This window comes from Scyliorhinus torazame, chromosome 14, assembly GCF_047496885.1.
Source record: "Scyliorhinus torazame isolate Kashiwa2021f chromosome 14, sScyTor2.1, whole genome shotgun sequence".
NCBI lineage: Eukaryota > Metazoa > Chordata > Chondrichthyes > Carcharhiniformes > Scyliorhinidae > Scyliorhinus > Scyliorhinus torazame.
In genome coordinates this window covers 3,240,816-3,267,796 of record NC_092720.1, presented here as the reverse complement: position 1 = coordinate 3,267,796, position 26,981 = coordinate 3,240,816, and the positions used below count along the sequence as shown (strand labels likewise).

The following is a 26,981-nucleotide window of genomic DNA, read 5'->3' as shown; positions in this document are numbered from 1 at the left end:
ATGAGTACAGTCCCAGTCGACTCAACCTCTCCTCGTAATCCAACCCCTTCAGCTCTGGGATTAACTTAGTGAATCTCCTCTGCACACCCTCCAGTGCCAGTACGTCCTTTCTCAAGTAAGGAGGCCAAAACTGAACACAATACTCCAGGTGTGGCCTCACTAACACCTTATACAATTGCAGCATAACCTCCCTAGTCTTAAACTCCATCCCTCTAGCAATGAAGGACAAAATTCCATTTGCCTTCTTAATCACCTGTTGCACCTGTAAACCAACTTTTTGCGACTCATGCACTAGCACACCCAGGTCTCTCTGCACAGCAGCATGTTTTAATATTTTATCATTTAAATAATAATCCCTTTTGATGTTATTCCTACCAAAATGGATAACCTCACATTTGTCAACATTGTATTCCATCTGGCAGACCCTAGCCCATTCACTTAGCCTACCCAAATCCCTCTGCAGACTTCCAGTATCCTCTGCACTTTTTGCTTTACCACTTATCTCAGCTTATCTTAGTGTCGTCTGCATGGGGAAGGTCGTGCCTGACTAACTTGATCGAGTTTTTTGAGGAGGAAACAAACATGATTGATGAGGGGAGGGCGGTAGATGTTGTTTACATGGACTTCAGTAAAGCCTTTGACAAGGTGCCTCATGGCAGACTGGTACAAAAGGTGAAGCCACACGGGATCAGAGGTGAGGTGGTAAGATGGATACAGAACTGGCTCGGTCACAGAAGGCAAAGGGTAGCAGCAGAAGGGTGTTTTTTCTGAATACAAGGTTGTGAATAGTGGTGTCCCACAGGGATCGGTGCTGGGGCCTCTGTTGTTTGTGGTGTACATAAACGATTTGGAGGAAAATGTAACCGGTCTGATTAGTAAGTTTGCGGATGACACCAAGGTTGGTGGAGTGGCAGATAGTGTTGAGGATTGTCAGAGGATACAGCAGGACATGGATAGGTTGGAGACTTGGGCAGAGAAGTGGCAAATGGAGTTTAATCCGGGCAAATGTGAGGTAATGCATTTTGTTAGGTCTAACATAGAACATAGAACGATACAGCGCAGTACAGGCCCTTCGGCCCACGATGTTGCACCGACATGGGAAGTCAAAAAACAAAAGCCATCTAACCTACACTATACCATTATCATCCATATGCTTATCCAATAAACTTTTAAATGCCCTCAATGTTGGCGAGTTCACTACTGTTGCAGGTAGGGCATTCCACGGCCTCACCATACTTTGCGTAAAGAACCTACCTCTGACCTCTGTCCTATATCTATTACCCCTCAGTTTAAGGCTATGTCCCCCTCGTGCTAGCCATTTCCATCCGCGGGAGAAGGCTCTCACTGTCCACCCTATCTAACCCCCTGATCATTTTGTATGCCTCTATTAAGTCTCCTCTTAACCTTCTTCTCTCTAACGAAAACAACCTCAAGTCCATCAGCCTTTCCTCATAAGATTTTCCCTCCATACCAGGCAACATCCTGGTAAATCTCCTCTGCACCCGCTCCAAAGCTTCCAAGTCCTTCCTATAATGGGGTGATCAGAACTGTACGCAATACTCCAAATGCGGCCGGACCAGAGTTCTGTACAGCTGCAACATGACCTCCTGACTCCGGAACTCAATCCCTCTACCAATAAAGGCCAACACTCCATAGGCCTTCTTCACAACCCTATCAACCTGGGTGGCAACTTTCAGGGATCTATGTACATGGACACCTAGATCCCTCTGCTCATCCACACTTCCAAGAACTTTACCATTAGCCAAATATTCCGCATTCCTGCTATTCCTTCCAAAGTGAATCACCTCACACTTCTCTACATTAAACTCCATTTGCCACCTCTCAAGAACAAAGAACAAAGAACAAAGAAATGTACAGCACAGGAACAGGCCCTTCGGCCCTCCAAGCCCGTGCCGACCATGCTGCCCGACTAAACTACAATCTTCTACACTTCCTGGGTCCGTATCCCTCTATTCCCATCCTATCCATGTATTTGTCAAGATGCCCCTTAAATGTCACTATCATCCCTGCTTCCACCACCTCCTCCGGTAGCGGGTTCCAGGCACCCACTACCCTCTGCGTAAAAAACTTGCCTCGTACATCTACTCTAAACCTTGCCCCTCTCACCTTAAACCTATGCCCCCTAGTAATTGACCCCTCTACCCTGGGGAAAAGCCTCTGACTATCCACTCTGTCTATGCCCCTCATAATTTTGTAGACCTCTATCAGGTCTCCTCTCAGCCCAGCTCTGCAGCTTATCTATGTCCCTCTGTAACCGGCTACATCCTTCCGCACTGTCGACAACACCACCGACTTTAGTGTCGTCTGCAAATTTACTCACCCACCCTTCTGCGCCCTCCTCTAGGTCATTGATAAAAATGACAAACAGCAACGGCCCCAGAACAAATCCTTGTGGTACGCCACTTGTAACTGAACTCCATTCTGAACATTTCCCATCAACCACCACCCTCTGTCTTCTTTCAGCTAGCCAATTTCTGATCCACATCTCTAAATCACCCTCAATCCCCAGCCTCTGTATCTTCTGCAATAGCCTACCGTGGGGAACCTTATCAAACGCTTTACTGAAATCCATATACACCACATCAACTGCTCTACCCTCGTCTACCTGTTCAGTCACCTTCTCAAAGAACTCGATAAGGTTTGTGAGGCATGACCTACCCTTCACAAAGCCATGATGACTATCTCTAATCATATTATTCCTATCTAGATGATTATAAATCTTGTCTCTTATAATCCCCTTCCAGAAGATTGGGAAGACTACAAAAACAAACAGAGGATAACAAAGAGAGAAATAAGGAAAGAGAGGATCAAATTTGAAGGTAGGCTAGTCAGTAACATTAGGAATGATAGTAAAAGTTTCTTTAAATACATTAAAAACAAACGGGAGGCAAAAGTTGACATTGGGCCGCTCCAAAATGACGCTGGTAATTTTGTGATGGGAGACGAGGAAATAGCTGAGGAACTGAATAAGTACTTTGCGTCAGTCTTCACAGTAGAAGACATGAGTAATATCCCAACGATTCCGGAGAGTCAGGGGGCAGAGTTGAATATGATAGCAATCACAAAGGAGAAAGTGCTAGAGAAACTAAGAGGTCTAAAAATTGATAAATCTCCGGGCCCAGATGGGCTACATCCTAGAGTTCTAAAGGAGATAGCTGAAGAAATAGTGGAGGCGTTAGTTATGATCTTTCAAACGTCACTGGAGTCAGGGAAAGTCCCAGAGGATTGGAAAATCGCTGTTGTAACCCCCCTGTTCAAGAAGGGAACAAGGAAAAAGATGGAAAATTATAGGCCAATTAGCCTAACCTCGGTTGTTGGCAAGATTCTATGGTGGAGGGGACTCGATGGGCCGAATGGCCTTACTTCCACTCCTATGTCTTATGGTCTTATAATGGCATCATAATTGCCCTTCCCCCAGCTATAGCTCTTGCCCTGCGGGGTATACATAGAGGGGAAATATTCCGTAAATGGTAAAACTCTTAGGAATATAGAAAGTCAGAGCGATCTGGGCGTGCAGGTCCACAGATCTTTGAAGGTGGCAACACAAGTGGACAAGGTAGTCAAGAAAGCAAACAAAATGCTTGCCTTCATTGGACGGGGCATCGAGTATATAAACTGGCAAATCATGCTGCAGTTGAATAGAACCTTGGTAAGGCCGCACTTGGAATATTGAGCACAATTCTGGTCGCCACACTACGAGAAGGATGTGGACGCTTTGGAGAGCATGCAGAGGAGGTTTACCAGGATGTTGCCTGGTCTGGAGGGTGTTAGCTATGTGGAGAGGCTGAATAGACTCAGACTGTTTTCATTAGAAAGACGGAGGTTGAGGGGCGACCTGATAGAGGTCTACAAAATTATGAGGGGCATGGATAGAGTGGATGGGCAGGCACTCTTTCCCAGGGTGAGGGGTCAGTCACCAGCAGGCATACGTTTAAGGTCCATGGGGCAGAGGTTTAGAGGAGATGTGCGAGGCAGGTTTTTTACACAGAGGGTGGTGAGTGCCTGGAACGCGTTGCCAGGGGAGGTTGTAGAAGCAGATACATTAACGGTGTTCAAAAGGCATCTTGACAAACACATGGATAGGATGGGTATAGAGGGATACGGCACTAGGAAGTGCTGAGGATTTTGGCCAAGGGTGGTATCAACTGTGGGAGGAAACCGGAGCACCCGGACGAAACCCACGCAGACACGGGGAGAATGTGCAGACTCCGCACAGAAAGTGATCCAAGCCGGGAATCAAACCTGTGACCCTGGAGCTGTGAAGCAACAGTGCTAACCATTGTGCTCCAGTGCTGCCCGTATTTACTTCAGTTTTATTTTCAGCTCCTCAAAATCAGCATTTCCCCAATTTATTAACTTGGTGTTCATCATCCTTATGTCCTTCTCAATCATCATCTTAAAATGTATAATTATGATCACTATTGCCCAAATGTTCCCACAAATTATACTTCTACTATCTGCACTGGTTCATTCCTCATTAGTGCATCCAACAGTGAATCTTCCCTGGTTGAGCTTTTTATATATTGGGTTAGAAAGCGTACTGCACCTGGGCAGCACAGTGTCGCAGTGGTCAGCACTGCTACCTCATGGTGCTGAGGATCCGAGTTTGATCCCGGCTCCGGGTCACTGTCCGTATGGAGTTTGCACGTTCTACCCGTGTCTGCGTGGGTCTCAACCCCACAACCCAAAAAGATGTGCAGGTGGATTGGCCACATTAAACTGCCCCTTAATTGGAAAATAAATAATTGAATACTCTAAATTTCTATTTAAAAAAACAGAGTACTGCAGACATAGGAGGAATGCCAGTCCCTCATCCCAGTTACCGACCAACTCTATTCAATTCCTATCTGGGGAGTTGAAATTTCTATGATTATTTTTTTTTAAAACTCAAATCTCTCATTTATGTGCATACTTCTTCCTCCAGCTCCCTGACTAATAGCAACTGAACTCTCTCGTATCTTTTCATTTCCTCCTGTGAACATTTACTTCTAAAATTTAGCCAGTTCAAAGACCTTGGTTTCAATTGAACATTTTATCTAAATAGTGGAGCAGTTTGCAAATTCTTTGAGTTTCTAATTGGTGCAAACTCCAGCTTGACATCTACTCCTCCCTGCGAGAATCTCAGTTTCGTTGTTATCTGCTCAAAATACTTCAAAACAAACTGCTGATTGAGTGCTTGCATTTACAGCATCTATATTTACTTTAAGAATTGCTTTCTTTTTGTTTTCGGCTCCTGTGCCTGTGGTTTCTTGGGTGACAGGTAGAAACAATAGTTTCTTCAAATTGATTTCTCTTTCCTTTATTTCCGTCGGAAACTCTGTTCCTGAAACCACTCTCCTGAACCATTTTTGAGGTTTAGCTGATGCTTTTATACAGAGATACAATATATACATAATGATAAACCTTTGAACCCTATCATGAGGCAATTTTAGATATGTTTTCACCATAGCATTTACAGTGCAGAAGGAGGCCATTCGGCCCATCAAGTCTGCACCTGCTCTTGGAAAGAGCACCCCACCCAAGGTCCACACCTCCACCCTATCCCCATAACCCAGTAACCCCACCCAACACTAAGGGCAATTTTGGACACTAAGGGCAATTTATCATGGCCAATCCACCTAACCTGCACATCTTTGGACTGTGGGAGGAAACCAGAGCACCCGGAGGAAACCCACGCACACACGGGGAGGATGTGCAGACTCCGCACAGACAGTGACCCTAGCCGGAATCGAACCTGGGACCCTGGAGCTGTGAAGCAATTGTGCTATCCACAATGCTACCGTGCTGCCCAGTTTTATATTTTAAATGTTTTACGACATTTATTTTCATTACTGGTTTTATAACTTAGCAAACACAGTGAGACTTGAGCAAAGCGCAACTTTCCTATCCCTTGGTATATTTAAAGAGAGCACAATTGGGAAACTGCATCGACAGTCCATCGCTTTGCATCCTGCTGTTTAGCACAGGGCTAAATCGCTGGCTTTGAAAGCAGACCAAGGCAGGCCAGCAGCACGGTTCAATTCCCGTACCAGCCTCCCCGAACAGGTGCCGGAATGTGGCGACTAGGGGCGTTTCACAGTAACTTCATTGAAGCCTACTTGTGACAATAAGCGATTTTCATTTCATTTCATTTTTAACAGAGATGTGCATTTTGCCATGCAGTCCCCCTCAGTATGCACCAGAGGTGACGGGAAAGCAATGCGATATCAGGGGACTGGGTGACAACCTTCGTGATGCTGAACACACCGCAGCGATGCAGTCCTATCTCTCCCGGAACACTCTCCAGTACGGTGTGCTGGGACCTCCGCAGTTAGAGCCTTCAGATACCCTTGGTCACAACCCCAATCTCTCCAACAGTCCAGCAAGACAATGTCCAAACTAACATTAACGTGAAGAGTTTGTGAACTGGTTAAGATTCAGGGCAGCTGTTTGCACTGCAGAGTGAGTCACCACCACCTTATAGGGTTGAGGCAGTTGTGTTGGTGGAAAAAGGGTTCATCACTTATCTCTGCACTTTATAAAAGGTCAAGAGTTTGTGTGACAAAACATAGTGTGCGTTCTTAAATACACTTCTGTTTTGAGGGGTACTGCAACACTTTGTCAATAGCGGAATCACACCTACCATCGAGGCCACTGTAAAGATTACTGACAGACATCGAGGCAGGCGTCTGTCTGAAATATTCACACCCTCAATTGCTGGAAGCTAACACACTCTGGACATCAAAACCTCACAGCCTCACATTTATTAAAGGATGTGATGGAGAATTATGATGGGAAGTCCAGCACTAAGTATGTGGATTTTATGCTGGCCAGGCCCAGTATTTATTGTCCATCTCTAATTGCCTTTCAGAAGGTGGGGGTGTGTTGTCTTCTTGAACCGCTGCAGCCTCAAGAGGTGTAGGTACACCCACAGTGCTGTTAGGGAGGAGGTTCTAGCAATTTGCCCCAGTGACAGTGAAGGAACGGCAATATATTTCCAAGTCAGGGTGGTGAGTGACTCGGAGGGGAACCTCCAGCTGGTGGGGCTCCCAGGTATCTGCTGCTCGTCCTTCTAGATGGTGGAGGTCAGGAGTTTGGAAGGTGCTGTTAAAGGACCTTTGGATGAGTTCCTGCAGTGCCTCTTGTACATGGGACACATAGCTGCTACTGGGATTTGGTGGTGGAGGGAGTGAATGTTTGGAAGGGATGCCAATCAAATGTTCCTCAGCAGCTGGTCCCACTTTTAGAGGAAACAACAAAAAGTCATGTTTGAAAAATCACAGAGCAGGAGATAAAACAACAGGGAACAAACTCTGAATTCATAGACATGAATAACAACACTCACGATGCATTCTCACTCTGCAATGTGGTCACTCTGCAATGTGGTCACTCTGCAATGTGGTCACTGCAATGTGGTCACTCTGCAATGTGGTCTCACTGCAATGTGGTCACTCTGCAATGTGGTCTCACTGCAATGTGGTCACTGCAATGTGATCACTCTGCAACGCGGTCACTCTGCAATGTGGTCACTCTGCAATGTGGTCACTCTGCAATGCGGTCACTCTGCAACGCGGTCACTCTGCAATGTGGTCACTCTGCAATGTGGTCACTGCAACGCGGTCACTCTGCAATATGGTCACTCTGCAATGTGGGGTTGGTCATTCTGCAATGTGGTCACTCTGCAATGTGGTCTCACTGCAATGTGGTCACTCTGCAATGTGGTCTCACTGCAATGTGGTCACTCTGCAATGTGGTCTCACTGCAATGTGGTCACTCTGCAATGTGGTCACTGCAATGTGATCACTCTGCAATGTGGTCACTCTGCAATATGGTCACTCTGCAATGTGGGGTTGGTCATTCTGCAATGTGGTCACTCTGCAATGTGGTCTCACTGCAATGTGGTCACTCTGCAATGTGGTCTCACTGCAATGTGGTCACTCTGCAATGCGGTCACTCTACAATGCGGTCACTCTGTAATGTGGTCTCACTGCAATGTGGTCACTCTGCAATGTGGTCACTCTGCAATGCGGTCCCTCTGCAATGTGGGGCTGGTCACTCTACAATGTGGTCACTCTGCAATGTGGTCACTCTGCAATGCGGTCACTCTGCAATGTGGTCACTCTGCAATGTGGTCACTCTGCAATGTGGTCACTCTGCAATGTGGTCACACTGCAATGCGGTCACTCTGCAATGCGGTCACTCTGCAATGCGGTCACTCTGCAATGCGGTCACTCTGCAATGTGGTCACTCTGCAATGCGGTCACTCTGCAATGCGGTCACTCTGCAATGTGGTCACTCTGCAATGCGGTCACTCTGCAATGCGGTCACTCTGCAATGCGGTCACTCTGCAATGTGGTCACTCTGCAATGCGGTCACTCTGCAATGTGGTCACACTGCAATGTGGTCACTCTGCAATGTGGTCACTCTGCAATGTGGTCACTCTGCAATGCGGTCCCCCTGCAATGCGGTCACTCTGCAATGTGGTCACTCTGCAATGCGGTCACTCTGCAATGTGGTCACTCTGCAATGCGGTCACTCTGCAATGCGGTCACTCTGCAATGTGGTCACTCTGCAATGTGGTCACTCTGCAATGCGGTCCCCCTGCAATGTGGTCACTCTGCAATGCGGTCACTCTGCAATGCGGTCACTCTGCAATGTGGTCACTCTGCAATGTGGTCACTCTGCAATGTGGTCACTCTGCAATGTGAGGCTGGTCACTCTGCAATGTGGTCACTCTGCAATGTGGTCACTCTGCAATGCGGTCACTCTGCAATGTGGTCACACTGCAATGTGGTCACTCCGCAATGTGGGGCTGGTCACTCTGAAATGTGGTCACACTGCAATGTGGTCACTCTGCAATGTGGTCACTCTGCAATGCGGTCACTCTGCAATGCGGTCACTCTGCAATGTGGTCACACTGCAATGTGGTCACTCCGCAATGTGGGGCTGGTCACTCTGAAATGTGGTCACAATGCAATGTGGTCACTCTGCAATGTGGTCACTCTGCAATGCGGTCACTCTGCAATGCGGTCACTCTGCAATGTGGTCACTCTGCAATGTGGTCACTCTGCAATGCGGTCACTCTGCAATGCGGTCACTCTGCAATGTGGTCACTCTGCAATGTGGTCACTCCGCAATGTGGTCACTCTGCAATGTGGTCACACTGCAATGCGGTCACTCTGCAATGCGGTCACTCTGCAATGTGGTCACTCTGCAATGTGGTCACACTGCAATGCGGTCATTCTGCAATGTGGTCACTCTGCAATGTGGTCACTGCAATGCGGTCACTCTGCAATGCGGTCACTCTGCAATGCGGTCACTCTGCAATGTGGTCACTCTGCAATGTGGTCACACTGCAATGCGGTCACTCTGCAATGTGGTCACTCTGCAATGTGGGGCTGGTCACTCTGCAACGCGGTCACTCTGCAATGCGGTCACTCTGCAATGTGGTCACACGGCAATGTGGTCACTCTGCAATGCGGTCACTCTGCAATGCGGTCACTCTGCAATGTGGTCACTCTGCAATGTGGTCACACTGCAATGCGGTCACTCTGCAATGTGGTCACTCTGCAATGTGGGGCTGGTCACTCTGCAACGCGGTCACTCTGCAATGCGGTCACTCTGCAATGTGGTCACACGGCAATGTGGTCACTCCGCAATGCGGTCACTCTGCAATGCGGTCACTCTGCAATGTGGTCACTCTGCAATGTGGTCACTCTGCAATGTGGTCACTCTGCAATGTGGTCACTCTGCAATGTGGTCACTCTGCAATGTGGTCACACTGCAATGTGGTCACACGGCAATGTGGTCACTCTGCAATGCGGTCACTCTGCAATGCGGTCACTCTGCAATGTGGTCACTCTGCAATGTGGTCACATTGCAATGCGGTCACTCTGCAATGCGGTCACTCTGCAATGTGGTCACTCTGCAATGTGGTCACTCTGCAATGTGGTCACACTGCAATGCGGTCACTCTGCAATGTGGTCACTCTGCAATGTGGTCACACGACAATGCGGTCACTCTGCAATGCGGTCACTCTGCAATGCGGTCACTCTGCAATGTGGTCACTCTGCAATGCGGTCACTCTGCAATGCGGTCACTCTGCAATGCGGTCACTCTGCAATGTGGTCACTCTGCAATGTGGTCACACTGCAACGCGGTCACTCTGCAATGTGGTCACACTGCAATGCGGTCACTCTGCAATGCGGTCACTCTGCAATGCGCTCACTCTGCAATGCGGTCACTCTGCAATGCGGTCACTCTGCAATGTGGTCACTCTGCAATGTGGTCACTCTGCAATGTGGTCACTCTGCAATGTGGTCTCACTGCAATGCGGTCACACTGCAATGTGGTCACTGCAATGTGGTCACTCTGCAATGCGGTCTCACTGCAATGCGGTCACACTGCAATGTGGTCACTGCAATGCGGTCACTCTGCAATGTGGGGCTGGTCACTCTGCAATGTGGTCACTCTGCAATGCGGTCACTCTGCAATGCGGTCACTCTGCAATGCGGTCACTCTGCAATGCGGTCACTCTGCAATGTGGTCACACTGCAGTGTGGTCACTCTGCAGTGTGGTCACTCTGCAATGTGGTCACTCTGCAATGTGGTCACTCTGCAATGCGGTCACTCTGCAATGCGGTCACTCTGCAATGTGGTCACTCTGCAATGTGGTCACTCTGCAATGCGGTCACTCTGCAATACGGTCACTCTGCAATGCGGTCACTCTGCAATGCGGTCACTCTGCAATGCGGTCAGTCTGCAATGCGGTCACTCTGCAATGTGGTCACTCTGCAATGTGGTCACTCTGCAATGTGGTCACTCCGCAATGTGGGGCTGGTCACTCTGAAATGTGGTCACTCTGCAATGTGGGGCTGGTCACTCTGCAATGTGGTCACTCTGCAACGCGGTCACTCTGCAATGTGGTCACTCTGCAATGCGGTCACTCTGCAATGCGGTCACTCTGCAATGCGGTCACTCTGCAATGCGGTCACTCTGCAATGTGGTCACACTGCAATGCGGTCACTCTGCAATGCGGTCACTCTGCAATGCGGTCACTCTGCAATGCGGTCACTCTGCAATGTGGTCACATGGCAATGTGGTCACTCTGCAACGCGGTCACTCTGCAATGCGGTCACTCTGCAATGCGGTCACTCTGCAATGTGGTCACACGGCAATGTGGTCACTCCGCAATGTGGGGCTGGTCACTCTGAAATGTGGTCACACTGCAATGTGGTCACTCTGCAATGCGGTCACTCTGCAATGCGGTCACTCTGCAATGCGGTCACTCTGCAATGTGGTCACACGGCAATGTGGTCACTCCGCAATGTGGGGCTGGTCACTCTGCAATGTGGTCACACTGCAATGTGGTCACTCTGCAATGTGGTCACTCTGCAATGCGGTCACTCTGCAATGTGGTCACTCTGCAACGTGGTCACACTGCAATGCGGTCACTCTGCAATGTGGTCACTCTGCAATGCGGTCACACTGCAATGTGGTCACTCTGCAATGTGGTCACTCTGCAATGCGGTCACTCTGCAATGTGGTCACACTGCAATGTGGTCACTCTGCAATGCGGTCACTCTGCAATGTGGTCACTCTGCAATGTGGGGCTGGTCACTCTGCAATATGGTCACTATGCAATGTGGTCACTCTGCAATATGGTCACTATGCAATGTGGTCACTCTGCAATGTGGTCACCCTGCAATGCGGTCACTCTGCAATGTGGTCACACTGCAATGTGGTCACTCTGCAATGCGGTCACTGCAGTGTGGTCCCACTGCAATGTGGTCATTCTGCAATGTGGTCACTCTGCAATGCGGTCACTCTGCAATGCGGTCACTCTGCAATGTGGGGCTGGTCACTCTGCAATGTGGTCACTCTGCAATGTGGTCACTCTGCAATGTGGTCACTCTGCAATGCGGTCACTCTGCAATGTGGGGCTGGTCACTCTGCAATGTGGTCACTCTGCAATGTGGTCACACTGCAATGTGGTCACTCTGCAATGCGGTCACTCTGCAATGTGGTCACTCTGCAATGCGGTCACTCTGCAATGTGGTCACACTGCAATGTGGTCACTCTGCAATGTGGTCAGTCTGCAATGCGGTCACTCTGCAATGCGGTCACACTGCAATGCGGTCACTCTGCAATGCGGTCACTCTGCAATGCGGGGCTGGTCACTCTGCAATGTGGGGCTGGTCACTCTGCAATGTGGGGCTGGTCACTCTGCAATGCGGTCACTCTGCAATGTGGGGCTGGTCACTCTGCAATGCGGTCACTCTGCAATGCGGTCACTCTGCAACGCGGTCACACGACAATGCGGTCACTCTGCAATGCGGTCACTCTACAATGCGGTCACTCTGCAATGCGGTCACTCTACAATGCGGTCACTCTGCAATGTGGTCACAGTGCAATGCGGTCACTCTGCAATGTGGTCATTCTGCAATGCGGTCACTCTGCAATGCGGTCACTCTGCAATGTGGACACTCTGCAACATGGTCACTCTACAATGTGGTCACTCTGCAATGTGGTCACTCTGCAATGTGGTCACTCTGCAATGCGGTCACTCTGCAATGCGGTCACTCTGCAATGCGGTCATTCTGCAATGTGGTCACTCTGCAATGTGGTCACTCTGCAATGTGGTCACTCTGCAACGCGGTCACTGCAATGTGGTCACTCTGCAATGTGGTCACTCTGCAATGCGGTCACTCTGCAATGTGGGGCTGGTCACTCTGCAATGCGGTCACTCTGCAATGTGGTCACTCTGCAATGCGGTCACTCTGCAACGCGGTCACACGACAATGCGGTCACTCTGCAATGCGGTCACTCTGCAATGCGGTCACTCTACAATGCGGTCACATGACAATGCGGTCACTCTGCAATGCGGTCACTCTGCAATGTGGGGCTGGTCACTCTGCAATGCGGTCACTCTGCAATGTGGTCACTCTGCAATGCGGTCACTCTGCAACGCGGTCACACGACAATGTGGTCACTCTGCAATGCGGTCACTCTGCAACGCGGTCACACGACAATGCGGTCACTCTGCAATGCGGTCACTCTGCAATGTGGTCACTCTGCAATGCGGTCACTCTGCAACGCGGTCACACTGCAACGCGGTCACTCTGCAATGTGGTCACTCTGCAATGTGGTCACTCTGCAATGTGGTCACTCTGCAACGCGGTCACACGACAATGTGGTCACTCTGCAATGTGGTCACTCTGCAATGTGGTCACTCTGCAACGCGGTCACACGACAATGCGGTCACTCTGCAATGCGGTCACTCTGCAATGTGGTCACTCTGCAACGCGGTCACACGACAATGTGGTCACTCTGCAATGTGGTCACTCTGCAATGTGGTCACTCTGCAATGTGGTCACTCTGCAATGCGGTCACTCTGCAATGTGGTCACTCTGCAACGGGGTCACTCTGCAATGCGGTCACTCTGCAATGCGGACACTCTGCAACACGGTCACTCTACAATGTGGTCACTCTGCAATGTGGTCACTCTGCAATGTGGTCACTCTGCAATGCGGTCACTCTGCAATGCGGTCACTCTGCAATGCGGTCATTCTGCAATGCGGTCACTCTGCAATGCGGTCACTCTGCAATGCGGTCACTCTGCAACGCGGTCACTCTGCAGTGTGGTCACTCTGCAATGCGGTCACTCTGCAACGCGGTCACTCTGCAACGCGGTCACTGCAATGTGGTCACTCTGCAATGCGGTCACTCTGCAATGCGGTCACTCCGCAATGTGGTCACTCTGCAATGTGGTCACTCTGCAATGCGGTCACTCTGCAACGCGGTCACTCTGCAATGTGGTCACTCTGCAATGTGGTCACTGCAATGTGGTCACTCTGCAGTGTGGTCACTCTGCAATGCGGTCACTCTGCAATGCGGTCACTCTGCAATGCGGTCACTCTGCAATGCGGTCACTCTGCAACGCGGTCACTCTGCAATGTGGTCACTCTGCAATGTGGTCACTCTGCAATGCGGTCATTCTGCAATATGGTCACTCTGCAATGTGGTCACTCTGCAATGTGGTCACTCTGCAACGTGGTCACTCTGCAATGTGGTCACTCTGCAATGTGGTCACTCGGCAACCCGGTCACTCTGCAATGCGGTCACTCTGCAATGCGGTCACTCTGCAATGCGGTCACTCTGCAATGTGGTCACTCTGCAATGCGGGGCTGGTCACTCTGCAATGTGGTCACTCTGTAACGCGGTCACTGCAATGCAGTCACACTGCAATGCGGGGCTGGTCACTCTGCAATGTGGTCACTCTGCAATGTGGTCACTCTGCAGTGTGGTCACTCTGCAGTGTGGTCACTCTGCAATGTGGTCACTCTGCAACGTGGTCACTCTACAATGCGGTCACTCTGCAATTTGGTCTCACTGCAATGTGGTCACTCTGCAGTGTGGTCACTCTGCAATGCGGTCAGTCTGCAATGCGGTCACTCTGCAATTTGGTCTCACTGCATTGTGGTCACTCTGCAATGTGGTCACTCTGCAATGTGGGGCTGGTCACTCTGCAACGTGGTCACTCTGCAATGCGGTCAGTCTGCAATGCGGTCAGTCTGCAATGCGGGGCCAGTCAGTGGATTATCTTGCTGCAATATCTTTCTCCAGAATCATTTGGATTCTGAGTTGCACAATTGGACTCACACATTCCAGTGCCTGACAGCTCATGGTGTCAATAAAGCAGATTGATTTACTTGACCAGTCCACAAAAACAACGGCCAAATCCAATCCAAAACATCACCGGCCCACCAGTCTACACAGTATAGTCGACAACGCTATCAAGTGGAACTTAACCAGCAATAACTTGCTCACTGATGCTCAATTTAGGTTCCACCTGGCATAAACTTCTATCAAATCTCCCCCCAATATCCTCAACTCCAAGATGCCTCACCAATCTAAATTGTAATGACCCCCGCCCCCCTGCCCCGAGGACAATTCTGAATGCCACCCCCCTCCCCCCCCCCCCAGGACCATTCTGCATGACCCGTGGGCTGCACGGTAGCACAGTGGTCAGCACAATTGCTTCAGAGCTCCAGGGTCCCAGGTTCAATTCCGGTTTGGGTCACTGTCCACAGGTTCGGTGGATTGGCCGTGATAAATTGCCCTTAGTGTCTAAAATTGCACTATATGTTGGGTAGGGTTACTGGGTTATGGGGATAGGGTGGAGGTGTGGACCTTGGGTAGGGTCCTCTTTCCAAGATCTGGTGCAGACTCGATGGACCGAATGGCCTCCTTCTGCACTGTAAATTCTATGATCTATGACCCCCCCCCCCCCCCCCCCAGGACCATTCTGCATTAGGGAACATCCCGAACTATCGGTTATTTGCCGTCAGTAGTGTGGAGGAAGGTTGGTGTTGTGTTTATAATGCTGGTAATTCAGGGTGTTCAGATTCCACCACAGCAATTGAGACTTGTCCCACACCAACTTGATTGATGCTCTGAAGTGGCCCAGCCATTCATTAACTTTTGCAAACTGGGGCAGTGGCTGTAAGCTGGACAATAAATGCAAGAAACATCCACATCCTGAAAATCATTTTTTTTAAATAGTCTCCACCATTTCCTTTTCAATTCAAGATGGAAGAAGTAATAGAACTTCAGATCACCCTAAAGCAAGACCAGAAGGCAAGGGATAGAGGTCAGAGGTGAAAGGCACACTCAGGGCTAAGAAGAACTTCACACAACAAACCGCTGAACACAAAGAGCATTTGAGGGGATGGGGAGCGGAGAGCATGTTGGTTAATGTGGTTTTAATCGGAGTTGAATGACATCTTTTTGTTAGTGAGCTGTGAGTGGCCTGATGGTCTCTCCCTGGACAGTCAGCAACTCACCACCACCTGCTGAAGAGTAATTAGCGATGGACAGTAAATGCTGGTGTTGCCAGCAACTCTCACAGCCCGAGAACCATCACACTAAACTCATTTGTGTTGTGATAAACGTGATGCATTAATTTGATGAGCATGCGAGCACGAGCCTACATAGATCATGTCCAAATTCAAGAGGTATTTTGTATCTCACAGGAGTACAATTCATTATCCTCAACCATCACACAACTGGACAAGGTGCACCGTGAAGCAAGATAGTGTTCCTTAAGGCATCCAACTGATGGCCAACAAGGTTGAAGTTGACCTTTTGCCACACATGGCAGAGTGGAGCGGTCAGTTCAGAGCACCACCTCCTGGAGCTGCTCTGGGGCATGTCCAAGATGGTCATCCAAAGTTCCACGCAGGCAGCAGGGGGCTGAGGGACCATTCAGCCGGACGCCCTGCCCCTCTTCCCAGGACACAGCCACACCTGGATTCACCCAGAGATGGAGGATGGGGTATCTTTCGCGTGCTTGAGGCCTTCCTCAACCAATTACCAGTTTCAACAATTTACTCTCATTTGCTAAGATTCTTTTCAATTTGTTCTATTTGCAGTTTTTTGGAATTCCCCCTTTAAGGGGGAATTCTTAACTGTTAATTAAAATATCAGTTGTCATAAATAAATTAGCATAAAATGTGTTAGCCCGACCCTCTCCTAACCTGACATTGACACAAACTTGCATTTATTTAGCAACTTTAAATAACGAAATATCTCAAGGTACTTCACAGGAGCAGAGGTAAATAAAACTTTGCATTGAGCACATCGGAGATATTAGATAGCTTGGTTAAGGAGATAGGTTTTACGGAATGTCTGAAAGGAGCAGAAAGAGGCAGAGGGGTTTCGGGAGGCAATTCCAAAGCTGGTAGCCTCAGCAGCTGAAGTCTTGGCGGCCATTGGCTGAGGTATAAAAATCAGGAACATACAAGAGGGCAGAAGTAGACGGGGACATATCGGAGGGTGGTCGGGCTGGAGGAGGATACGGAGATAGGGAGAGATTTCAGCACAAGGATGAGAATTTTAATTTTGAGGTGTAGTTAGATTGGAAGGCAATGCGAGTAAACAAGGAGAGACACCTGAGCAGGGAGGTTTAATGCTCACAATCTGGAGTGGGAACATCAGCTGATTTTACTGTTCCTAATTCAGGAACAGGGAGGCCAACAATGACACACCACACTGAGATTACTAAACCCAACACACACTGGAGATCCAAACTTGGGGCATTTGGAAGGCTGCATGGCTCAGCGCACCAGGTGATGCTGCTACAAACAAAATAGTTTTGCAATTCCTACTGTAATGGGGAAGTGTCTTTTTAAATCATACTATACATTAGTCACACAGGAGATTCATGCAGGACCTTCAGCCCATCCAGCCCGCCTGTCCTGTGCCCCTTCAGCCCATCCAGCCCTCCTAGCCAATGTGCCCTTTAACCCATCCAGCCCCTTGTTCCATTCAATCCATTTACCCATCTATCCACATAGTTATTTCTTGAATTGCTCATAACTGTGAATTCCATTTGTTAACAAGATCCTTTCTGATTCTTTCTCGAAACTCATGTTGCACTGCTTGAGCCTGTAATCTGTTCCTCAGACTGAATACCTTTTTAGTTAAAACATTTGTTCCTGAATTTCCTAGTTCTCAACATCATCAATTTGTAAACGGCACACAGGCACCTTAATTGTGTATTTGACAGAACGTTTACCAGATGTGATTAGTCCAAAGCATTGTTAATAATGACCTGGGTCTAACCTCCCTGCCAGGCAGTGTACAGGCAGTGCCAGTGGCTGTGCGGAGTCATAAGGACCTAAGAACTAGGAGCAGGAGTAGGCCACCTGGCCCCTCGAGCCTGCTCCGCCATTCAATGAGATCGTGGCTGATCTTTTGTGGACTCAACTCCACTTTCCGGCCCGAACACCATAACCCTTAATCCCTTTATTCTTCAAAAAACTATCTATCTTTATCTTAAAAACATTTAATGAAGGAGCCTCTACTGCTTCACTGGGCAAGGAATTCCATAGATTCACTACCCTTTGGGTGAAGAAGTTCCTCCTAAACTCAGTCCTAAATCTACTTCCCCTTATTTTGAGGCTATGCCCCCTAGTTCTGCTTTCACCCGCCAGTGGAAACAACCTGCCCGCATCTATCCTATCTATTCCCTTCATAATTTTATATGTTTCTATAAGATCCCCCCCTCATCCTTCTAAATTCCAATGAGTACAGTCCCAGTCTACTCAACCTCACCTCGTAATCCAATGCCTTCAGCTCTGGGGTTAACCCAGTGAATCTCCTCTGCACACCCTCCAGCGCCAGTACGTCCTTTCTCAGGTAAGGAGACCAAAACTGAACACAATACTCCAGGTGTGGCCTCACTAACACCTTATACAATTGCAGCATAACCTCCCTAGTCTTAAACTCCATCCCTCCAGCAATGAAGGACAAAATTCCATTTGCTTTCTTAATCACCTGTTGCACCTGTAAACCAACTTTTTGCGACTCATGCACTAGCACATCCAGGTCTCTCTGCACAGCAGCATGTTTTAATATTTTATCATTTAAATAATAATCCCTTTTGCTGTTATTCCTACCAAAATGGATAACCTCACATTTGTCAACATTGTATTCCATCTGCCAGACCCTAGCCCATTCACTTAACCTATCCAAATCCCTCTGCAGACTTCCAGTATCCTCTGCACTTTTTGCTTTACCACTCATCCTAGTGTCGTCTGCAAACTTGGACAAATTGCCCTTGGTCCCCAACTCCAAATCGTCTATGTAAATTGTGAACAATTGTGGGCCCAGCACTGATCCCTGAGGGACACCACTAGCTACTGATTGCCAACCAGAGAAACACCCATTAATCCCCACTCTTTGCTTTCTATTAATTAACCAATCCTCTATCCATGCTACTACTTTCCCCTTAATGCCATGCATCTTTATCTTATGCAGCAACCTTTTGTGTGGCACCTTGTCAAAGGCTTTCTGGAAATCCAGATATACCACATCCATTGGCTCCCCGTTATCTACCGCACTGGCACTGTCCTCAAACAATTCCACTAAATTAGCTAGGCACAACCTGCCCTTTATGAACCCATGCTGCGTCTGTCCAATGGGACAATTTCCATCCAGATGCCTCACTATTTCTTCCTTGATGATATATTCCAGCATCTTCCCGACTACCGAAGTTAAGCTCACTGGCCTATAAATACCCGTTTTCTGCCTACCCCCTTTTTTAAACAATGGTGTCACGTTTGCTCATTTCCAATCCGCCGGGACCACCCCAGAGTCTAGTGAATTTTGGTAAATTATCACTAGTGCATTTGCAATTTCCCTAGCCATCTCTTTTAGCACTCTGGGATGCATTCCACCAGGACCAGGAGACTTGTCTACCTTTAGCCCCATTAGTTTGCCCATCACTACCTTCTTAGTGATAACAATCCTCTCAAGGTCCTCACCTGTCAGTGCCAGTGGCTGTGCGGAGGCAGTGCCAGTGGCTGTGCGGAGACAGTGCCAGTGGCTGTGCGGAGACAGTGCCAGTGGCTGTGCGGAGGCAGTGCCAGTGGCTGTGCGGAGGCAGTGCCAGTGGCTGTGCGGAGGCAGCGCCAGTGGCTGTGCGGAGGCAGTGCCAGTGGCTGTGCGGAGGCAGCGCCAGTGGCTGTGCGGAGGCAGTGCCAGTGGCTGTGCGGAGGCAGTGCCAGTGGCTGTGCGGAGGCAGCGCCAGTGGCTGTGCGGAGGCAGTGCCAGTGCCTGTGCGGAGGCAGTGCCAGTGGCTGTGCGGAGGCAGCGCCAGTGGCTGTGCGGAGGCAGTGCCAGTGGCTGTGCGGAGGCAGTGCCAGTGGCTGTGCGGAGACAGTGCCAGTGGCTTTGCGGAGACAGTGCCAGTGGCTGTGCGGAGGCAGTGCCAGTGCTAATGTGCAGACACAAACAAGGTGAATTAGAAACTATTTCAGAACCTCAGGCGGTATCAAAGTGCAGAGCGGCCTCATAATCTCAGTATGGTCACATGGTATGCACAGCAGGATCCCAGACACAAGGGCTGGGCAGCCTCAGCAGACTATGCCCGGCTCCATCCTCAGCCTGGCCTGGTCGGTGGCACCCACTCACAACTGGCAAGTCCAGGGCACAATGAGGAGCCGCTACTGGAGTAAATTTGGGATCCCCCGGATCGAGGAGCTGAATCACAGTGATGGGGAGGGAGTGAGGGGGAGTGGGAGGGAGTGAGGGGGAGTGGGAGGGAGTGAGGGGGGAGTGGGAGGGAGTGAGGGGGGAGTGGGAGGGAGTGAGGGGGAGTGGGAGGGAGTGAGGGGGGAGTGGGAGGGAGTGAGGGGGGAGTGAGGGGGAAGTAGGGGGGAGTGGGAGGGAGTAGGGGGGAGTGGGGGGGAGTGGGGGGGGAGTGGGGGGGGAGTGAGAGGGGAGTGGGGGGAGTGAGGGGGGAGTGAGGGGGGAGTGGGGGTGTGAGGGGGGAGTGGGGGGTGTGAGGGGGGAGTGGGGGGTGTGAGGGGGGAGTGGGGGGAGTGAGGGGGGAGTGGGGGGAGTGAGGGGGGAGGGAGTGGGAGGGAGTGGGGGATTGACGGAGGAGGGAGTAGGGGAGGAGGGAGTGGGGGAGGAGGGAGTGGGGAGGAGGGAGTGGGGGAGGAGGGAGTGGGGGAGGAGGGAGTGGGGGAGGAGGGAGTGGGGGGAGGAGGGAGTGGGGGGAGGAGGGAATGAGGGGAGGAGGGAGTGAGGGGAGGAGGGAGAGAGGGGAGAAATGAGTGAGGAGACAAGGGAGTGAGGGGTGAGGGACAGCAGGAGTGAGAGGTGAGGGACAGCGGGAGTGAGGGACAGCGGGAGTGAGGGGCAGCGGGAGTGAGGGACGGAGGGAGTGAGTGAGGGTCAGAGGTAGTGAGGGACAGCAGAGGTAGTGAGGGACAGCGGGAGTGAGGGGCAGCGGAGTGAGGGTCAGAGGGAGTGAGGGACAGCGGGAGTGAGGGACAGCGGGAGTGAGGGACAGCGGGAGTGAGGGACAGCAGAGGTAGTGAGGGACAGCAGGAGTGAGGGACAGCGGGAGTGAGGGACAGCGGGAGCGAGGGACAGCGGGAGTGAGGGACAGCGGGAGTGATGAGTGAGCGACAGCGGGAGTGAGGAGTGAGGGACAGCGGGAGTGAGGAGTGAGGGACAGCGGGAGTGAGGGACAGAGGGAATGAGGGACAGCGGGAGTGAGGGACAGCGGGAGTGAGGGACAGCGGGAGTAAGGGACAGCGGGAGTAAGGGACAGAGGGAGTGAGGGGTGGGGTAGTGAGGGAGTGAGGGGTGGGGTAGTGAGGGAGTGAGGGGCGGGGTAGTGAGAAGTGAGGGGCGGGGTAGTGAGGGAGTGAGGGGCGGGGTAGTGAGGGAGTGAGGGGCGGGGTAGTGAGGGAGTGCGGAGCGGGGTAGTGAGGGAGTGAGGGGCGGGGTAGTAAGGGAGTGAGGGGCGGGGTAGTGAGGGAGTGCGGGGCGGGGTAGTGAGTGAGTGTGGGGCGGGGTAGTGAGGGAGTGAGGAGTGAGGGGCAGGGTAGTGAGGGAGTGAGGGGTGGGTTAGTGAGGGAGTGCGGGGCGGAGTAGTGAGGGAGTGCGGGGCGGGGTAGTGAGGGAGTGAGGGGCGGGGTAGTGAGGGAGTGCGGGGCAGGGTAGTGAGGGAGTGCGGGGCGGGGTAGTGAGGGAGTGCGGGGTGGGGTAGTGAGGGAGTGAGGGGCGGGGTAGTGAGGGACAGAGGGAGTGCAGGGTGGGGTAGTGAGGGAGTGAGGAGTGGGGCAGGGTAGTGAGGGAGTGAGGGGCGGGGTAGTGAGGGAGTGCGGGGTGGGGTAGTGAGGGAGTGAGGAGTGAGGGGCGGGGTAGTGAGGGGCGGGGTAGTGAGGGACAGAGGGAGTGCAGGGTGGGGTAGTGAGGGAGTGAGGAGTGAGGAGTGGGCAGGGTAGTGAGGGAGTGAGGGGCGGGGTAGTGAGGGAGTGCGGGGTGGGGTAGTGAGGGAGTGAGGAGTGAGGGGCGGGGTAGTGAGGGGCGGGGTAGTGAGGGAGTGCGGGGCAGGGTAGTGAGGGAGTGCGGGGGCAGGGTAGTGAGGGGCGAGGTAGTGAGGGAGTGCGGGGCGGGCTAGTGAGGGAGTGAGGAGTGAGGGGTGGGGTAGTGAGGGAGTGAGGAGTGAGGGGCAGGGTAGTGAGGGAGTGAGGGGCGGGGTAGTGAGGGAGTGAGGGGCGGGGTAGTGAGGGAGTGAAGAGTGAGGGGCGGGGTAGTGAGGAGCAGGGTAGTGAGGGAGTGAGGAGCGGGTTAGTGAGAAAGTGAGGGGCGGGGTAGTGATGGAGTGAGGAGCGGGGTGGTGAGGGAGTGTGAAGTGCGGGGCGGGGGAGTGAGGGGCGGGGTAGTGAGGGAGTGAGGAGTGCGGGGGAGTGAGGGGCGGGGGTAGTGAGGGAGTGAGGAGTGCGGGGGGAGTGAGGGGAGGGGAGGGGTAGTGAGGGAGTGAGGAGTGCGGGGCGGGGGAGTGCGGGGCGGGGTAGTGAGGGAGTGAGGAGTGCGGAGGAGTGAGGGGCGGGGTGGTGAGGGAGTGAGGAGTGCGGGGCGGGGGAGTGAGGGGCGGGGTAGTGAGGGAGTGAGGAGTGCGGGGGAGTGAAGGGCGGGGTAGTGAGGGAGTGAGGAGTGCGGGGCGGGGGAGTGAGGAGTGAGGGGCGGGGTGGTGAGGGAGTGAGGAGGAGTGCGGGGCGGGGTAGTGAGGGAGTGAGGAGTGAGGGGCGGGGGAGTGAGGAGTGCGGGGCAGGGGGAGTGAGGGAGTGAGGAGGAGTGCGGGGCGGGGTAGTGAGGGAGTGAGGAGTGCGGGGCGGGGGAGTGAGGGAGTGAGGAGTGAGGGAGTGAGGAGTGCGGGGCGGGGTAGTGAGGAGTGAGGGAGTGAGGAGGAGTGTGGGGCGGGGTAGTGAGGGAGTGAGGAGTGAGGGGCGGGATAGTGAGGGAGTGAGGAGGAGTGCGGGGCGGGGTAGTGAGGAGTGAGGGAGTGAGGAGGAGTGAGGGGCGGGGGAGTGAGGAGTGAGGGAGTGAGGAGGAGTGCGGGGCGGGGGTAGTGAGGAGTGAGGGAGTGAGGAGGAGTGCGGGGCGGGGTAGTGAGGGAGTGAGGAGTGAGGGAGTGAGGAGTGCGGGGCGGGGTAGTGAGGAGTGAGGGAGTGAGGAGGAGTGCGGGGCGGGGTAGTGAGGGAGTGAGGAGTGAGGGGCGGGGTAGTGAGGGAGTGAGGAGTGAGGGGCGGGGGAGTGAGGGGCGGGGGAGTGAGGGAGTGAGGAGTGCGGGGCGGGGGAGTGCGGGGGAGTGAGGGGCGGGGGAATGAGGGAGTGCGGGGTAGTGAGGGGCGGGGTAGTGAGGGGCGGGGGAGTGCGGGGTAGTGAGGGGCGGGGTAGTGAGGGGCGGGGGAGTGAGGGGTAGTGAGGGGCGGGGGTAGTGAGGGGCGGGGGAGTGAGGGGGAGTGCGGGGTAGTGAGGGGCGGGGGAATGAGGGAGTGCGGGGTAGTGAGGGGCGGGGTAGTGAGGGAGTGAGGGGGAGTGCGGGGGAGTGAGGGGCGGGGTAGTGAGGGGCGGGGGAGTGAGGGGGAGTGCGGGGTAGTGAGGGGTAGTGAGGGGACACTGTATCGGAGGGCTCCAGGCGCGGGTTACAATGTGTCGATTCTCAGCAACATTGTGTCGGCGGCAGGAAGAAGCCCCGAGTCCAGGAGCAACTCCTCCCTCACCCCTCACCCTCCTCCCTCTCCCTCCACACTCACCCCTCTCCCTCCGCTCGGCCTCCCTCTCTCACTCCCTCAATCCCGGGCCTTCCGACTCCCGGGAAGCAGCAGCCTGACGTCAGGACACATTCCAGACCGCCGCGTCACCGCTCAGCATTCCCAAATCCCAGCCCGGAGCAGACACAGCAGCCTGCCGGGGGGGGAGGGGGGCAGGGGGTGAGGGGGGGGGCAGGGGGTGAGGGGGGGGGCAGGGGGTGAGGGGGGGGGCAGGGGGTGAGGGGGGGGCAGGGGGTGAGGGGGGGGCAGGGGGTGAGGGGGGGGGCAGAGGGTGAGGGGGGGGGCAGAGGGTGAGGGGGGGGCAGAGGGTGAGGGGGGGCAGAGGGTGAGGGGGGGGGCAGAGGGTGAGGGGGGGGCAGGGGGTGAGGGGGGGGGCAGGGGGGTGAGGGGGGGGGCAGGGGGTGAGGGGGGGGCAGAGGGTGAGGGGGGGGCAGAGGGTGAGGGGGGGCAGAGGGTGAGGGGGGGGGAGAGGGTGAGGGGGGGGAGAGGGTGAGGGGGGGGGCAGAGGGTGAGGGGGGGGGCAGGGGGTGAGGGGGGGGGGCAGGGGGTGAGGGGGGGCAGGGGGTGAGGGGGGGCAGGGGGTGAGGGGGGGCAGAGGGTGAGGGGGGGCAGAGGGTGAGGGGGGGCAGAGGGTGAGGGGGGGGCAGGGGGCAGGGGGTGAGGGGCGGCCAGGAGGTGAGGGGGGGCCAGGAGGTGAGGGGTGGCCAGGAGGTGAGGGGGTGAGAGGGGGGTGGGGGATAGGGGGTGAGAGGGGGCAGGGGGTGAGGTGGGGGTAAGGGGAAAGAGGGGGGGGAAGGGGAAAGAGTGGGTGAGGTAGGGGGGAAGGGGAAAGAGTGGGTGAGGTAGGGGGGAAGGGGAAAGAGTGGGTGAGGTGGGGGGGAAGAGGGGGGCGGGGGGAAAGAGTGGGTGAGGTGAGGGGGGCGGGGGAAAGAGTGGGTGAGGTGAGGGGGGCAGGGGGAAAGAGTGGGGGGCAGGGGGAAAGAGTGGGGGGCAGGGGGAAAGAGTGGGGGGCAGGGGGAAAGAGTGGGGGGCAGGGGGAAAGAGTGGGGGGAAGGGGAAAGAGTGGAGGGGAGGAGGGGAAGAGGGGGGCAGGGGGAAGAGGGGGGCAGGGGGAAGAGGGGGGCAGGGGGAAAGAGTGGGGGGAGGGGAAAGAGTGGTGGGGAAGGGGAAAGAGTGGGGGGGAGGGGAAAGAGTGGGGGGGAGGGGAAAGAGTGGGGGGGAGGGGAAAGAGTGGGGGGGAGGGGGAAAGAGTGGGGGGGAGGGGAAAGAGTGGGGGAGGGGAAAGAGTGGGGGGGGAGGGGGAAAGAGTGGGGTGGGGGGGAGGGGAAAGAGTGGGGGGGAGGGGAAAGAGTGGGGTGGGGGGAGGGGAAGAGTGGGGGGGGAGGGGAAAGAGTGGGGGGGGAGGGGGAAAGAGTGGGGGGGAGGGGAAAGAGTGGGGGGGGAGGGGAAAGAGTGGGGGGGGGGGGAGGGGAAAGAGTGGGGGGGAAGGGGAAAGAGTGGGTGAGGTAGGGGGGGAAGGGGAAAGAGTGGGTGAGGTGGGGGGGAAGAGGGGGGCGGGGGAAAGAGTGGGTGAGGTGAGGGGGGCAGGGGGAAAGAGTGGGGGGAAGGGGAAAGAGTGGAGGGGAAGAGGGGGGCAGGGGGAAGAGGGGGGCAGGGGGAAAGAGTGGGGGGAGGGGGAAAGAGTGGGGGGGAAGGGGAAAGAGTGGGGGGGGAGGGGAAAGAGTGGGGCGGGAGGGGAAAGAGTGGGGGGGGAGGGGAAAGAGTGGTGGGGGGGAGGGGGAAAGAGTGGGGGGGGAGGGGAAAGAGTGGGGGGGGGAGGGGAAAGAGTGGGGGGGGAGGGGAAAGAGTGGGGGGGGAGGGGAAAGAGTGGGGGGGAGGGGAAAGAGTGGGGGGGGGAGGGGAAAGAGTGGGGGGGGGAGGGGAAAGAGTGGGGGGGAGGGGAAAGAGTGGGGGGGAGGGGAAAGAGTGGGGGGGGAGGGGAAAGAGTGGGGGGGGAAGGGGAAAGAGTGGGGAGGGGGAGGGGAAAGAGTGGGGGGGGGAGGGGAAAGAGTGGGGGGGGAGGGGAAAGAGTGGGGGGGGGAGGGGAAAGAGTGGGGGGGCGGAGGGGAAGAGTGGGGGGAGGGGAAAGAGTGGGGGGGAGGGGAAAGAGTGGGGGGGAGGGGAAAGAGTGGGGGGGGGAGGGGAAAGAGTGGGGGGGAGGGGAAGAGTGGGGGGGGGGAGGGGAAAGAGTGGGGGGGAGGGGAAGAGTGGGGGGGAGGGGGAAAGAGTGGGGGGGGAGGGGGAAAGAGTGGGGGGGGAAGGGGAAAGAGTGGAGGGGGGAGGGGAAAGAGTGGGGGCGGAGGGGAAAGAGTGGGGGGGGGAGGGGAAAGAGTGGGGGGGGAGGGGGAAGGAGTGGGGGGGGGAGGGGGAAAGAGTGGGGGGGAAAGGGGAAAGAGTGGAGGGGGGAAGGGGAAAGAGTGGAGGGGGGAAGGGGAAAGAGTGGGGGAGGAGGGGAAAGAGTGGGGGGGAGGGGAAGAGTGGGGGGGAAGGGGAAAGAGTGGGGGGGAAGGGGAAGTGTGGGGGGGAAGGGGAATGAGTGTGGGGAAGGGGAAAGAGTGAGGGGGGAAGGGGAAGAGTGGGGAGGCGAAGGGGATTAGAGTGGGGGGAAGGGGAAAGTGTGGGGGGATAGAGGGGGAAGGGGAAAGAGGGGGGAGTGGAAGAGTGGGGGGGAAGGGGAAAGAGTGAGGGGGAAGGGGAAAGAGTGAGGGGGGAAGAGGAAAGAGTGGGGGGGAAGGGGGAAAGAGTGGGGTGGGGAAAGGGGGATTGAGTGGGGGGGAAGGTGGAAAGTGTGGTGGGGGGGAGGGGTAAGAGTGGTGGGGGGGAAGGGGAAGAGTGGGGGGGGTGGGGAAGAGTGGGGGGGAAGGGGAAGAGTGAGGGGGAGGGAAAGAGTGGGGGAAGGGGAAAGAGTGGGGGGGAAGGGGAAAGAGTGGGGGGAGGGGAAAGTGTGGGGGGGAAGAGGGGGGAAGGGAAAGAGTGGGGGGGGAGTTGAAGAGTGGGGGGGAAGGGAAGAGTGGGGGGGGGGAGAGGGGGAAAGAGTTGGGGGGGAAGTGGAAAGAGTGGGGGGGAAGGGGGAAAGAGTGGGGGGGTAGTGGAAAGAGTGGGGGGAGTGGAAAGAGTGGGGGGGGGGTAAGGGGATAGAGTTGGGGGGGAAGGGGAAAGAGTGGGGGGGGGTGTGGAAAGAGTTGGGGGTGGGAAGGGGATAGATTGGGGGGGGGAAGGGGAACGAGTGTGGGGGGGAGTGGAAAGAGTAGGGGGGGAAGGTGGAAAAGCTGTGGGGGGGCGTGAAGGGGAAAGAGTGGGGGG

General features: G+C 54.3%; 1 protein-coding gene across 3 annotated transcripts in view; it reads right to left on the bottom strand.

The window, feature by feature from the left end:
* lpp (LIM domain containing preferred translocation partner in lipoma) overlaps positions 1-23,768 on the bottom strand; it is a 672,742-nt gene extending 648,974 nt beyond the window's left edge. Inside the window, exon 1 of one of the 3 annotated variants that reach the window (XM_072473629.1) lies at positions 23,622-23,768. The gene's annotated coding sequence lies outside the window, so the exon portion shown is untranslated. The remainder of the gene's footprint in view (positions 1-23,621) is intronic. The other 2 variants (XM_072473634.1, XM_072473633.1) reach the window with 2 other exon arrangements.
* Between the last annotated feature and the right edge of the window lie 3,213 nt (positions 23,769-26,981).